At 46.6% G+C, this 13,902-nt stretch overlaps 1 protein-coding gene across 1 annotated transcript in view; it reads right to left on the bottom strand.

Annotated features, from left to right (window-relative positions):
- Positions 1-13,902, bottom strand: part of LOC100603668 (zinc finger protein 665) — a 43,312-nt gene that overhangs the window by 8,039 nt on the left and 21,371 nt on the right.

The raw sequence follows: 13,902 nt of genomic DNA on the forward strand, positions 1-13,902 counted from the left end.
ATTGGAAAACAATAGCACTGAAAAAACAAGGAGGAATTCAATTTTAAAATGTCAGAAAAAACTATTTTTCTGAATACCTGTTATAAAACTACATACCCCTATATACCCACACAGAGCAAACCTTTTGCAGCATTAACAAGTGGTATATAACAGTTATCTTTCTTTCTTTCTTTTTTTTTTTTTTTTTTTCTGAGAAGGGCTTTTGCTCTTGTTGCCCAGGCTAGAGTGCAATGGTGCAATCTCGGCTCACCGCAACCTCTGCCTCCCGGGTTCAAGCGATTCTCCTGCCTCTGCCTCCTGAGTACCTGGGATTACAGGCATGCACCACCACGCCAGACTAATTTTGTATTTTTAGTAGAGACAGGGTTTCACCATGTTGGCCAGGCTGGTCTCGAACTCCCGACCTCAGGTGATCCACCCGCCTCAGCCTCCCAAAGTGCTGGGATTACAGGCGTGAGCCACTGCGCCCGGCCCCAACAGTTATATTTCTTACACATGGTGAAAAACCATCCTCTATCAATAATAATCGAAATTAAGAAAATATTTTAGTAACTCAGGATATAAGCAGTAGGCAAGAATTAGTAACTGTGTTTACAGGAAGTTATAGTCTGTGGATTTGCCAACAATTTCTTTTTTTTTTTTTTTGGAGACGGAGTTTCGCTCTGTCACCCAGGCAGTGGCGCAATCTCGGCTCACTGCAAGCTCCGCCTCCTGGGTTCACGCCATTCTCCTGCCTCAGCCTCCCGAATAGCTGGGACTACAGGCACCCACCACTATGCCCAGCTAATTTTTTGTATTTTGTTTAGTACAGACGGGGTTTCACCGTGTTAGCCAGGATGGTCTCGATCTCCTGACCTCTTGATCCACCCACCTCAGCCTCCTAAAGTGCTAGGATTACAGGCTTAAGCCACGGTGCTCGGCCAACAATTTCTCTTGAGAAAAGAGGAGTTTGCCGGGCGCGGTGGCTCCCGCCTGTAATCCACCAAGGCAGGTGGATTACAAGGTCAGGAGATCGAGATCATCCTGGCTAACACGGTGAAACCCCATCTCTACTAAAAATACAAAAAATTCGCCACGCATTGTGGCGGGTGCCTGCAGTCCCAGCTACTCGGTAGGCTGAGGCAGGAGAATGGCGTGAACTGAGGAGGTGGAGCTTGCAGTGAGCCGAGATCGCGCCATTGCACTCCAGCCTGGGAGACACAGCCAGACTCCCTCGCAAAAAAAAAAAAAAAAAAAAAAAAAGGAAAGAGGAGTTCTACTTCAGAACCAGCACAGGATGTAAGAACTGGAATATAATTAAAAAAAAAAAACTTTTATTGTATAATGGCAAACTACAGGTGTATATATTTATGGAGAACAAAATGATGTCATGATACATATATACAATGTGGAATGATGGAATCACGCTTATTACCACATCCATCATGTGAAAAATGTGTCATTTACGCTTGTTTAATTGAACCTTTGTGTTGAAAAGACAAACATCTTCCTAATCTCCCCAACCCCCACCCCTTGTAACCAACGTTCTTCTTTCTATGAGTTCAAGAGGTTTAGACTCCACGTATAGGTAAGAAGGTGAAGTACTTGTATTTCTGTGCCTAGATTATTTCATTTACCAAAATATCCTCGGGGTCCATCCACGTTCTGGCAGACAGAACTTCCTTCTTTTAAAGGCTAAACAGTGTTCCATCATTTTCTTTATCCACTCATCTGTTGATGAACATGTAGTTTGATTTCATAACTTGACTATTGTGAACAATGCTGCATTAAACATGGAATGCAGATATGTCATAGATATGCTGATTTAAATCCTTTGGATATATATTTGACCCTTGAACAATGTAGGGGTTAAGAATGCCAACCCTCCACTCAGTTGAAAATCTGTGTATAACTTTTGACTCCCCAAAAACTTAACCACTAATAGCCTACGATTGACTGGAAGCCTTACTAATAAACATATAATGTTGATTAGAATGTATCTTGTATTTTTTATATGTATTATATACTGTATTTATTTTTTTTTTTTTGAGACAGGGTCTTGCTCTGTCACGAGCCTGGAGTGCAGTGGCACAATCTCAGCTCACTGCAACCTCCACCTCCCGGGTTGAAGCAATTTTCCTGCCTCAGCCTCCCAAGGAGCTGGGATTACAGGCGCCCACCCACCATGCCCAGCTAATTTTTTATATTTTTAGTAGAGACGGGGTTTCACCATGTTGGCCAGGCTGGTCTCGAACTCCTAGCCTCAGATGATCTGCCCACCTTGGCCTCCCAAAATGCTGGGATGACAGGCGTGAGCCACTGCATCCGGCCACTTTTTATTATGATATGCAATTTACTGGAGAGATGAACTACTTACATAAAGATAATTAGCGTCACAGAGTGTATTAAGCAAATACTTGCAACCCTTGAGCTCCATGTAATAACAATAGGAGGTGGCTATGAAATTGTATGGCAGTACACTATGTACTAAAATTAGTTCTATACAATTATGATTATTATATCTTTACATTTGTTTATATACATGTATACATATATATAATTTACATATAAATTTACATATAAATTGCTAAGCTGCTTCCTCAGCCACAAACGTCTCAGGACCAGGGTGGTGACCGGCCAGGACTGTGCCTCACTAGTTTTCAGATGGAGTTGATTTCTAAATGGTGTTGCCCTCACTCTCCTATGCTCCTGTTTCCCTAGCACTGTGGTCATTTAGACAAAGACATTTCCCCTGAACCCACGTTTTGCACTGTTCATCAGTTTGGACATGAAAGGGCTTTATTTTGTATTTTCTTAGCACTTGATGGTTTCCCTTGAATATCTTGTTTGATCTTAAGGAGTTTGATTTCAGAAACTTCAAGGAATGTACTTCATCGTTTAAAACATCCTTAATATTAGAAAGAACTTACAAAATGTAGGTATATCTAGTTTTGACAAGGAGGGTGTACAGATGGTTAAAATATCCAGGTTTCTAATATATTGAATTTTCTTTGAGGCCGATTCCGCGATCAATTTTTCCAGATGTTTGGTGGTATACTATGAGGGTCTCTAGAGAAGGGACCTGCATTGCATACATATCAAACACGCTAAGTCCAGTGAACAATTCTTTTAATGGATCACCTGCTTTTCTCATTCACATTGGTGTCATGTCACTGGCAGAGGAAGGATGCGTCCGTGCAGTTTGAATGACAGGATGTGTGAGTTTACTCCTAGGGACACGGTGGACACAGCAGAGAGATAGGGCTGACTGCATCCTGTACCTGGGAGAGTTCAGGAATAGGAAAGAATCAGCGTCTCATTTTCTACCCTCCACAGGGAAAGAGAATCCCTCGGGCAGGACCAGCAGTGATGGACCCCAACACTCTCTCCATGGAACAGGGCAAGCAGTTCTTAAAGCAGTGTGGGATCCCACAAAGAGATGTGAGTATGGGAGCTGCGGGATCACCTGGGAGGCAGGTGGAATGGGGGGAGTCCAAGCCTAGGGGGAAGGTTGAAGCAGGCTCCCCATCCATGACCGACTCATATTCAGAGTTTCACACCCTCCATACACGGGCACTGACCCATTAAAATCGATATGTAATTCCTCAAAGGTACACAGGAAAATGCCACCGCCACCGCCCCTTAGTTCCCACCTGGGAACAGCAGCACTTCCCAGTACCCTGGGCTGTCGCTCTTGGTGCCATTTGAAGGTCATCAGCAAACTCCTCACCAGCTCTGGAGTAAAGAACTGTGAGATTGCCTTTGCGTCCTCATAGCTTAGCTCCCGCGCATGAGTGAGAACATGAGGTGTTTGGTTTTGCATTCCTGACTTATTCACAGAGAATAATAGTCTCCAATCCCATCCAGGTTGCTGCGAAGGCCATTAATTTCTTCCTTTTATGGCTGAGTAGTATTCTGTCAGATAGATAGATAGATAGATAGATAGATAGATAGATAGATAGATAGACAGATTAGATAGATAGACAGACAGACAGACAGACAGATTAGATAGACAGATAGACAGACAGACAGATAGATGATAGATAGATAGATAGATACACACACATACACCATAGTTCCTTTATCCACTCGTTGATTGATGGGCATTTGGGCTGGTTCCATATTTTTGCAATTGTGAATTGTGCTGTTGTAAACATGCGTGTGCAAGTATCTTTTTCACATAATGACTTCTTTAAAAGAAAGAAAAAAAAAAAACACCGCAATGTGAGCCTGTCCAGCATTCCCTTTCAAATCTCAGGAAGGTGGGAGTTCCTCCTGTCCTCTGCCAAGGCTTCCTCCTGCCTGCAGAACTCAGGTTGCCTCTCCATTCTCCTTTCTCTGCATTAGATTGACTTGATGACAGAGAAATGGGTTGTTCTTGCCTCTGTGGAGGTTCTTCTGCGATTTCCTCTGAAGCCAGGAGAGGATCCGACCGCCCGCTGTGTCTCCAGTGAAAAATGCCAGGCTTCAGTGGACCAGCCCCCCACAATTTCACAGAGACCTGGATACCAAGAGGAGAGGTAAGACAAGTATTGGGGAGTAAGGTAGGGACGGCCTGGGGGACTCCGAAGCACAGTGTGGGCTCAAGGTTTCTGCTGAACACGCCTGGAGGTCTCCATCTTGCATGTCCCCCCGTGACACGGGCTGTGATGTGTGCGAAGCCTGGTGTGAACATGCACATACGTGTCAGCATCACAGGATCCTCGGCGGGCTGCTCCTCGCTTGGCTTTGTGACTGCCTCTGTGTGAAGAGTGGCGTGTGGTCACAGGGGTCTCATGTGAAACGTCACGAGTGTCCATAGGTTGAATATGAAAACTTTGCAAAGCTTTGAGCTTCTGGTTGGTTTTCTGAGTGAGAAGCTATTCTATGAAAATAGTGGGTTTTCTGGAACTAGCTGGAAAAATATCAGGAGTTGTTGCCTGTTCATGTCTTGGCTTTGACAGATATTGTCAGAGGGTTTCAGCTCTGAGGCACTGACTGCACACAAACTGAGAGCCTGGAAAACTTTTATGCAAGGCTGCAAATCTCACTTCACCCTCTAGAAATCAAGCAGCCTTTGGTTTCTAAAATCTCTGTCCTGTTCTGGGAGTAGGTCAGGCTGGGACAGAATAGCACAGCTAGGACCTGGGTTCACAGAGAACCAGGTTACAGTGGGCAAGACTCAGTGGCCAGTTCGTCCCTCCATCCCTGCTTGGGTAAATAGGGGTAGGAGGGACTTTCGTCTGGTGTCTGTGTAATGTTTTCTCTTTTTCTTATGACTAGGAAATCCAACAACCCTTTAATGAAGGAGACTGATCAGAAGCTCAAGGACCTGCCACAGTTGGCCGGTCATTCCGTCCATCATCAGGCTCAGAGGACCCCCAGAGCCAAGAACCCACAGGAGCAGCAGAGGAGACCCATGGGGCAGAGGACTCCCCCAGCAGAGGAGGAGGAATCCAGGGTCAGTGGGGACTTGAAAATGTTGGTAACCAAGGTGTCTCCATGGGCCCCAGAGAGTGGGCTTGAACATGGGAACCATGATTATGACTTAGGTGTTCCCACTGGACTCAGGCTGACAGGTCTGTGCTCTCCTCCCTAGCACATTGGCCCATTCGGAGTCTGAGGAGCAGCCTCATTCTCTGTCCAGTGTCATGTCCAGCCTGGTGTTTGCCGAGTCCTCAACACCGGTTCATTATCTTCCCTCTCAGACACGCGCGTCCTTCCTCCTGGGATCCCTGTTAAACGGGCTCTGGGGAGGACGACAATATCTTGAATTTCCTGGCAACCAACAGCCCATGGGCCTATGTCCCCCTCCTAAAATAATCCATCTCCAAAACCCAGGCCTTGCGTGAACCTTCGCAGGTGCCTGTGATTGCTGTTGACTCACTGCTCTGTGTCCTCCTCCACCTGCAGGTGAAATGCAAGAACTGCGGGGCCTTTGGGCACTCAGCCAGGAACAAGACCTGCCCCATTACGAGGCGGAGGGGGGCCCTTCCTCTGCAGCCCCTGGGCTCACACCAGGAAAAGGAGAACCTGAAACCAGCAAAGGCCCAGCTACCCCAGGCTCCAGGGCCCTTTACGAGGAATGACAGAGAAAAGGAGCAAAGTCCAAGGTAAGGATTTTGCAGGGTCAAGGACGATCCGTGAGGTCGGCGCCTCAGGAGCTGGTGTCTCCCCTACTCTTTCTGTGCAGCCTTCTCTAAGCACACAAGGAAAGCTCCAGATGGAGGTGGGCGGTGGCCCCTGCCTTCCAGGGTCCCTACTCGAGCTTATTCCAGCGCTGAGAGTCTCTAGAGGGCAGGGGCTGTGGGAGACCTGGGGATGTTACCCGTGGCAGGCAGAGCAGCACCAGGGCCTGAATGAACTTAGGGAAGCTGGGGCCATGGCGGGGGCTGGGGGCGGAGCTTCCTGGAAGTGGGGCTGCCTCTGAGATGACAGAAGGGGCCGTCTTGGCAAAGTTCACAGAGGCCTGAATGCCTCCCTCACCCAAAGCAGGGGCTAGGACTGGGCTCTGGGATGGTGCTTGGTTCCTAGTCACTGGTGTAGACAAGGAGGGTCAGGCGGGTCCAGACAGTGAACGTGATTTCTTCTGCAGTCCCCAGCAGCAGCAGAGCAAATCTCCGACGCAGACATTTCCCAGGACTCCCCAAGAGAAAACGCAGGAAGCCTGGACGGAGCCAGCGGAAGCCTGTTCATTCCTGAGGGTGAGTCTCCCCCAGCCCCTGCTGTGCTTCTCCTCTAGGTCCCCTGATTCCTTCACTTCTGTGCCCCTCATGGGTGGGGGTCATTTTTAGACCTAGGCTGCCCTGCAGGAGAACTGCGCTACCCGAGGACTTCGCATACTCCAGTTTCCAGCTTCTTTATTAAAATGTTGGTTTCTGTACCTTTATTTGCAAGTTGGCCAGCAAATGCTGCTGGGTGCATTTCAGTGCCCGTGGGGAGTGACTGATCAGATGCCTTCGGGATACTGCTGCAGATAAAGCATCTCCTTCATTTTTTTTTTTTTTTTTTTGAGACGGAGTCTCACTCTGTCACCCAGGCTGGAGTGCAGTGGCGCCATCTCGGCTCACTGCAAGCTCCGCCTCCCGGGTTCACGCCATTCTCCTGCCTCAGCCTCTCCTAGTAGCTGGGACTACAGGCGCCCGCCACCACACCTGGCTAATTTTTTGTATTTTTAGTAGAGACGGGGTTTCACCGTGGTCTCAATCTCCTGACCTCGTGATCCGCCCGCCTCAGCCTCCCAGAGTGCTGGGATTACAAGCGTGAGCCACCGCGCCCGGCCATCTCCTTCATTTTTATACATGTTCTTACATCTGCTTTCAAAAGAAGCTGTGCCATTTCCAGTCTCCACATTGTTTGGGGAATTGATATTCCCTTCATATTAACAACAGACAACATACAGACAGTTTTAATTTTCATGTGATAGTCGCAGCAAACAGAATGGTAGGCTGTCTTTCCCCAACACTATTCCTGAAGTGACAATTCTGCATATATTCAGTGACCATGTGTACATCCTTTTCTGTGACGTTTAATTTCCTATGTCCTGTCTCTTTTGTGGGGTCTTCCCTATATTTGATCCTGATTTAGACGCAATCCCAGTGCCTGTTATCCTCCTCTGTTTCTCACGGCAGCCTGTCCGTTTTCCTCTGTCCTAGCTTGCTTCTCGTTTTCACACAGTTTCTGTTGTGATGTGGTTTGACATGTGAGTTCCCTGCTTCATAGAGTTTGGGAGTTCTCCTGCTCACCTGTCTCATGTGGGATGTTTTCTCCCGTAGCATCCTACCATGCCACTGCCTGTCCACACCACCAGGAAGAGATCTGTCCTGGGCCCTGTGTCCGCAAGTCCACTGCCTGTCAACATACCGAGGATGAGATTACTCTGCCCTCCAGGTCACAACGATCGACCTCAACTGAGCACCTGTGGACCCACCAAGGGTCATGGCGGGGACGTTACTGCCGCCCTGCTCCCTGTTCTGCAGAGCTCCCGCCAGACCCCCACTCTCAGTGCCAGGCCATCAGCCAACAGGCCTGACATGTCCTCCCATGGTGCTCTCCAGCCTGCCATGCAGGCATTTGCCCTGGGCCCTGGCCTTAAATCCCAGGCAGAAATCAAACATCCCAATGCAGATGCAAAGCCCAGACCACAGCAAGTCAGACAAAAGTGTGGCCAGGACTCCAGAACCCAGGCACCAGGCAAGGAGCCTGCGCCCGTCCCCAACCAGACTTTTCAGAACCCCGCAAAGAAAGCAAGACTCAGCTCCTTCCCAACCCCTGCAGTGAGAACCCAGCTCCCGGATGTGGGCGCTGTGCAGACACTCCAGCCTCCCTGCATTGCAACTGGACTTCGATCCAAACAGGCACCCAAGGCGACCACAGAGACAGTAGCCACCAAGACAGCAACCCTGCAGCCCAGAGTCAACCTCCAGCCCCCATCCAGCTCACCTTTCCTGGGCCCAGCCCAGGGCTGCCCCGTCCTCCAGCTTGGACCACCCATTCATGTTCCAGGGAGGCCCGGCAGTGTCACCTTCATGAGAGGGGACGAGGGACAGAAGAGCCCCAGGTTCAGAACGCCTCCCACATCCCGTCCTCCTGAAAACTCTGCTTCCGCTCAGAGCCCTCACTTCTCAAGGGAGCCTGAGGGGCGGGGTCCCCAGGTCTCAATGAGTATCCTCTATTGGGACCTTCTGGTCAGTTCCTCCTCTGAGGACAGTGACAGTGACTGAGACCCCCAAGGCAAGAAGACCCAGCTTCAATCCCATGTGACTTGGAAGTGGCTGAAAGGCTGAGAAGGGGAGAGGCAGGAAGCAGCTCTGTGGGGGGTCAGCGCTTCCCTGCCAGCGGTGCCTGTTCAAACGTGGACCCCAGATACTATCGGGAATCAATGAACCCTGCCTATTTACATTATGTAAATTTAACCTGTATTAAAATGGGGCTTTTGAAAGTGTCCTATAGATTTCTTTTTCAATTACATAAAATTATAAGAGAAACTGAGTCAACATAAGCAAACAATGCTCCACGAGTGTCAATAGAAAGCTTTGAAACTCATCTGAAGGAGGGAGCAAACCACTGAAATTTGAGTAATTCTGGGCAAAGGCCCTTCTATGGTAGTGGAAAACGTCAGTATCTTCTGACTCAAGAATATTTGACTGTGAAGGAGAGTTGTAGTGAGAAACGCTTAGCCTTGGAAAAATAGGGAATTTTTTTTTTCTTGGAAGAATGTGTTTTTTTTTATCAGTGAATTCAAACATTTAAGAAACTGTTCTTTTTTATACCGTATACATTTTTCCAGGATATCAAACAAGGGAAATACTCCATTTATTTTATGAAGCTACCTAGACTCTGATTTCCGCTGTGATAGAGAGGGCATCTCAGCTAGTGCATGTGTAAAGTTGAGGTACCAATATTCTCAATGTTGGAGTTATTCAGTGGATTCAGTAAATTATGCAAAGCACGTCATGAATGGCACATGGTAAAATATATCTTACTATTATTATTATTAGCATACCACAAGTAAACAATAGAGTAACTTCAAGTTTTTAAATGAATTTCACTTATAAGGATGTTTTCTACTAGCCTTGGAATTTTGTTATTAAAAGTCATTGTAAAATTCTGCTTGGTTAATTTCTTTCCGTATGAATAAAATTCTTTGAACTATGACACGTCTTACTGGTGTTTTGAGTTTTCCTTTTCATCTCAGGCCAATTACGTTTCAATCATCGTGTTTCATTTACTTGAGCAAAGAGGGCTGGGTGCCCAGAGTGTCACCCGCAGACCTGTAGCTTCTGAGAAACACAGACCCTCAGGCACAGCCCCACCCCCACCTGCTCAATCAGTATCTGCAGTTGAATAACAACCCCAGGTGTTTCACACGTGGGTTAAAGTGGGATAAGCACGAACATAGACTGACTCTCAACTTGGTTGTACGTAGGAATCTCCTGGTGAGTTTTAACCACTGCTCCTGGCTGGGTCCCGCCCTTGGAGAGAGTCATGTCCCAAGTCCCGTGTGGGGCTGGATATAGGGATGGGTGGACCCTTTGTGGTTAAGTCAAACATGGGGTCAAGGTTAGGAAACACTGGAGGGAGAGGGCGAAGACAATGCCTCCCTAACCCGCCTCCTCCCGTTTTCACCTTGGGAGGAAACTCTCCTGAATCCAGAAAGATCAGAAGGCTCTGAGGGTGGGATTTCAGTCTCAGGAGATCGTCCCTGTCTCTCTAGGACCTGGTCCCTAAAAAGCAGTGCATGGAAGTCTCCAGGCTGCCTCGTGGATTGGGGCCAGAAGCCATGAAAATATAAAGAGTGATCTGGAAACTCAGGTTGAACTCCTCCAGCGTGCTTTAGTAAGGTAATTTTTAAATATACCTTACGTGAGAGCCATCTTCAACTCTGGCCTCCCAATTTGCTGTACAAACAGTTTCCCTAATAGAGAAATTACAGTCTAGCGGGCTGCACCACAAGATCCCAGGCAGCCTGTGGGAAATGCAGGGATGTAGATGGGGTGAGCATGGGGGCTGCCAGGGTAGAGGGAGGTTTCATCTTTTGTTTCTTCACCCTAAGTTCTGTGAAGCTTCATCCTTCTGCTTGTACTTTCAGCAACCAGGGAGGGCCAGATACGGAGCCTTTGTTTATCTGCCCACACTTGCACCCATGACCCATGCTTATCCCCGGGGACTTTCAGCCTCCCCCACACCTAGCCCACCCTCCCTGCATTGTGTCACAGAGGCCAGGATGGAAACAGGGGCATGCGTATCCAGCAGAGCTGTGGAAGTTTGAGTTCCCCACTTACAACAAATTCCAAGAATATTTAGTTTCTTCCATAATGTTGACGAAGTCAGGATAGGGACAGAGGAAGAAACTCGGGCGCAGAGCAGGAGAGTGTCTGCCTGGTAAGGAAGGCAGCAGCAAAGCTCAACCCTCCCAGTGCCACCTGCCTGCTGGCTGCTTAAGGCTCAAATACGGAAGCTCGAATGCTTTCAAGTCACCCAGAGCTCTCTGTCAATTTGGTCACCCTTGAATCTTCACTGTTCTGCCAGGAAAAGAACGAACAGTAAGCAAAGCACATTCAGTTGCTTGTTTAAATCCTTCTTCCCTTACATGAGCTTCACTAGCATGGAAGACCAGGGAGGCTTCCTACTCCTCTTTGTTTCTAGCTTGATGAACACATTTACTCCATGACCACAGTGCCTTCTCTTATCCCTCAACCCATTCTTTCCTTTTCCAGAAAATCATTTTGCTCTCAGCATCCCACCATCATCAAGACTGTCATGAAATATGTAGGGCCTTCAAGTGGGAGGCAGAATCTTTGTTACATGGTCATGTCTGTCTTTTACCCCCAATGATGACAGCGTCAACATCTCTTAGAATGCTTTTTTTTTTTTTTTTTTTTGAGATGGAGTCTCGCTCTGTCGCCCAGGCTGGAGTGCAGTGGCGCGATCTTGGCTCACTGCAAGCTCCGCCTCCCAGGTTCACGCCATTCTCCTGCCTCAGCCTCCCGAGTAGCTGGGACTACAGGCACCCGCCACTGCGCCCGGCTAATTTTTTTGTATTTTTTAGTAGAGACGAGGTTTCACCATGGTCTCGATCTCCTGACCTCGTGATCCAACCGCCTCGGCCTCCCAACGTGCTGGGATTACATGTGTGAGCCAACACGCCTGGCCTGATTTCTTACACAACAATCCTTGAAAGGGTGCTTTCGAACAGGAGTTGACAAATGATGTCAAAAACATGAGGGCTACACAGGGAAAATGACTCAAAAAGGTACACTCGGGCCGGGCGCGGTGGCTCACACCTGTAATCCCAGCACTTTGGGAGGCCAAGGCGGGCAGATCACAGAACAGGCAGGACTATTACTTTCACTGGAAAGCTAAGGAACACGTAGCTGGATAAACCTACTGATTTGTCAAAATCCAAAATTTTAGAGCAAAGAGGGGGCTTGACCTTGGCAGGGTTGGTAAAGAGCAGTGGAGTTAAACTCTATGCAAGGCAGAATTTAACTGTCTTCTTCAAGTAATGCAGATGTATATAGAGTCATTTTAAGTCCTGCCCTCTTATTGTAGATTGGTGTTATTTTATTTCATAACTTTGTTTGTAACAAGTTTATATTCATAGATAAAGATTTATAGAATATGCCAATACAAATTTCAAATAAAATTGAGATATGTTAACAAAACATAGACGCAGAATGACCTTATAATTCCATAGGAACTGCTCCATGACAAATCATATTTAAAGAATGCACAATTGCCTCTATCTTGAGATGGCAGCAGACATAAGAATTTGCTTTTATGTCAGAATTAAATTGGAACCTATCACAGAAATCACTGAACACTATGTCTTGCTCTAACCTATGGGAAATGAAACACCAATATGTGATAAAATCATACAAGGTAGAAACCTAATGTTAGAAATTTCAAATTATGTACTTATCTCTATATTAGTACTCGATACAAGTAAAAGTAATAGCAATAAGGCATGATTTCTGAAACATATTAAGTGGAAGCCTCTTGTACAAATGGAATCTTTAACGTGTTAAATTTTGTGTGTTTTACAAATCAAAATTGTACTGTGGAGAATAAAAGTTCCTCTTCAAAACTTCCCTATTGGTTAAGAATAATAAGTTCTAAGAATGATAGTCCCACTTAAAAGCTTCCAGTTTCCTTCATATTTCATACTATTGACAAATTTTTTACCCTACTAATAACCCTTTGTTGTGCCCTGGGCAGTTGGTAAATACAGTAAAGAAATAAGTAATCCTATGTCCCTGTACTGTTAACCAAAAGGCCTAACCCATATGTTTCCTGGCCTGCCTGGACAGGCCCAGACATGCCCAGGCATGTCCCAGCTTGCAGCCCAGGCTTCTTTCCTTATTTGGAAATGTTATGGTTCTCCTAGTTTCCCACAACCAACCCCATCCCTTTCTTTGTTCCTCATTGCACCTTATTTAGGAAATTTTTAAGTTTTTAGTCAATTGGTATCAGTCTAGATTGTGCAGTCCAGCTCCAGCTAATGGAGATAGGACACAGCAGTAGGGGCCCAATGCATTAAGAATCCCTGCTTTCCTTTGTTCAGGGTGCTCTCATGGCAATCAGGCTTACAGGCAGTACCCTTCTGCAGAAGTAAAATTGCCTTGCTGAGAAATCTTTTGTTCAAGTACACATTTTCTTTGCAACTCCCAGCTTTCATTTCCAACAGTACACTGTGGGATTCATATGAGACTATGCTTAAACCACAGAATACATCATTAGAAACTTTTGTGCCCAAGGGCTGCTCTCTGAAACCCAGTTTGTACTGTTACCACTTCCTCAAATACTGATTCTTTAAGTAGAAGATGGAAAACAATCTGTCAATATGAAGAGACCATGGATGTTTTCAGGAGGAGACAATCAGTTTCTCCTAAGCCTTCATGCACTAAGGATGAGAGAAAACATTCATATTCCAGCAACTGCCATTTGGAGACACCCTTTCTGTACAGGATTAGGTGATACCTCTTGATCTCTCCTATCTCTTTGAGAAGCACAGTGGTCTTGTAGTGTACTTCTAATAATTCTGAAAATTGAGTCTATAATTCTCCTAGGGTGGACTGAACAGTAGATTAATTTTGGAGCTAAAGTCCTTAAGCACATTACAAGTCAGGTTTCATTATCATTTGGATTAAACACCAACAATCAATGTCACTGTGGATTACAGTAAATTGCGTTATGTGACATCAGGGATTGGTGTAGGGTGTCCAAGGGAGAGAATAGAGTCCTGGGGTCTTAGTTTGTTTCCGGTTGGGCCAGTAAAGCCCCTTTCTCAACCCTCTTTTCTGCTTATCACTAGAGATGGAGTTTCACTGCATTAGCCAGGATGGTCTCGATCTCCTGACCTTGTGATCCGCCCGCCTTGGCCTCCCAAAGTGCTGGGATTACAGGCGCGAGCCACTGCACCTGGACCTTTATTTTATTTTA

The sequence above is a fragment of the Nomascus leucogenys genome, chromosome 10, assembly GCF_006542625.1.
Source record: "Nomascus leucogenys isolate Asia chromosome 10, Asia_NLE_v1, whole genome shotgun sequence".
Classification (NCBI taxonomy): domain Eukaryota; kingdom Metazoa; phylum Chordata; class Mammalia; order Primates; family Hylobatidae; genus Nomascus; species Nomascus leucogenys.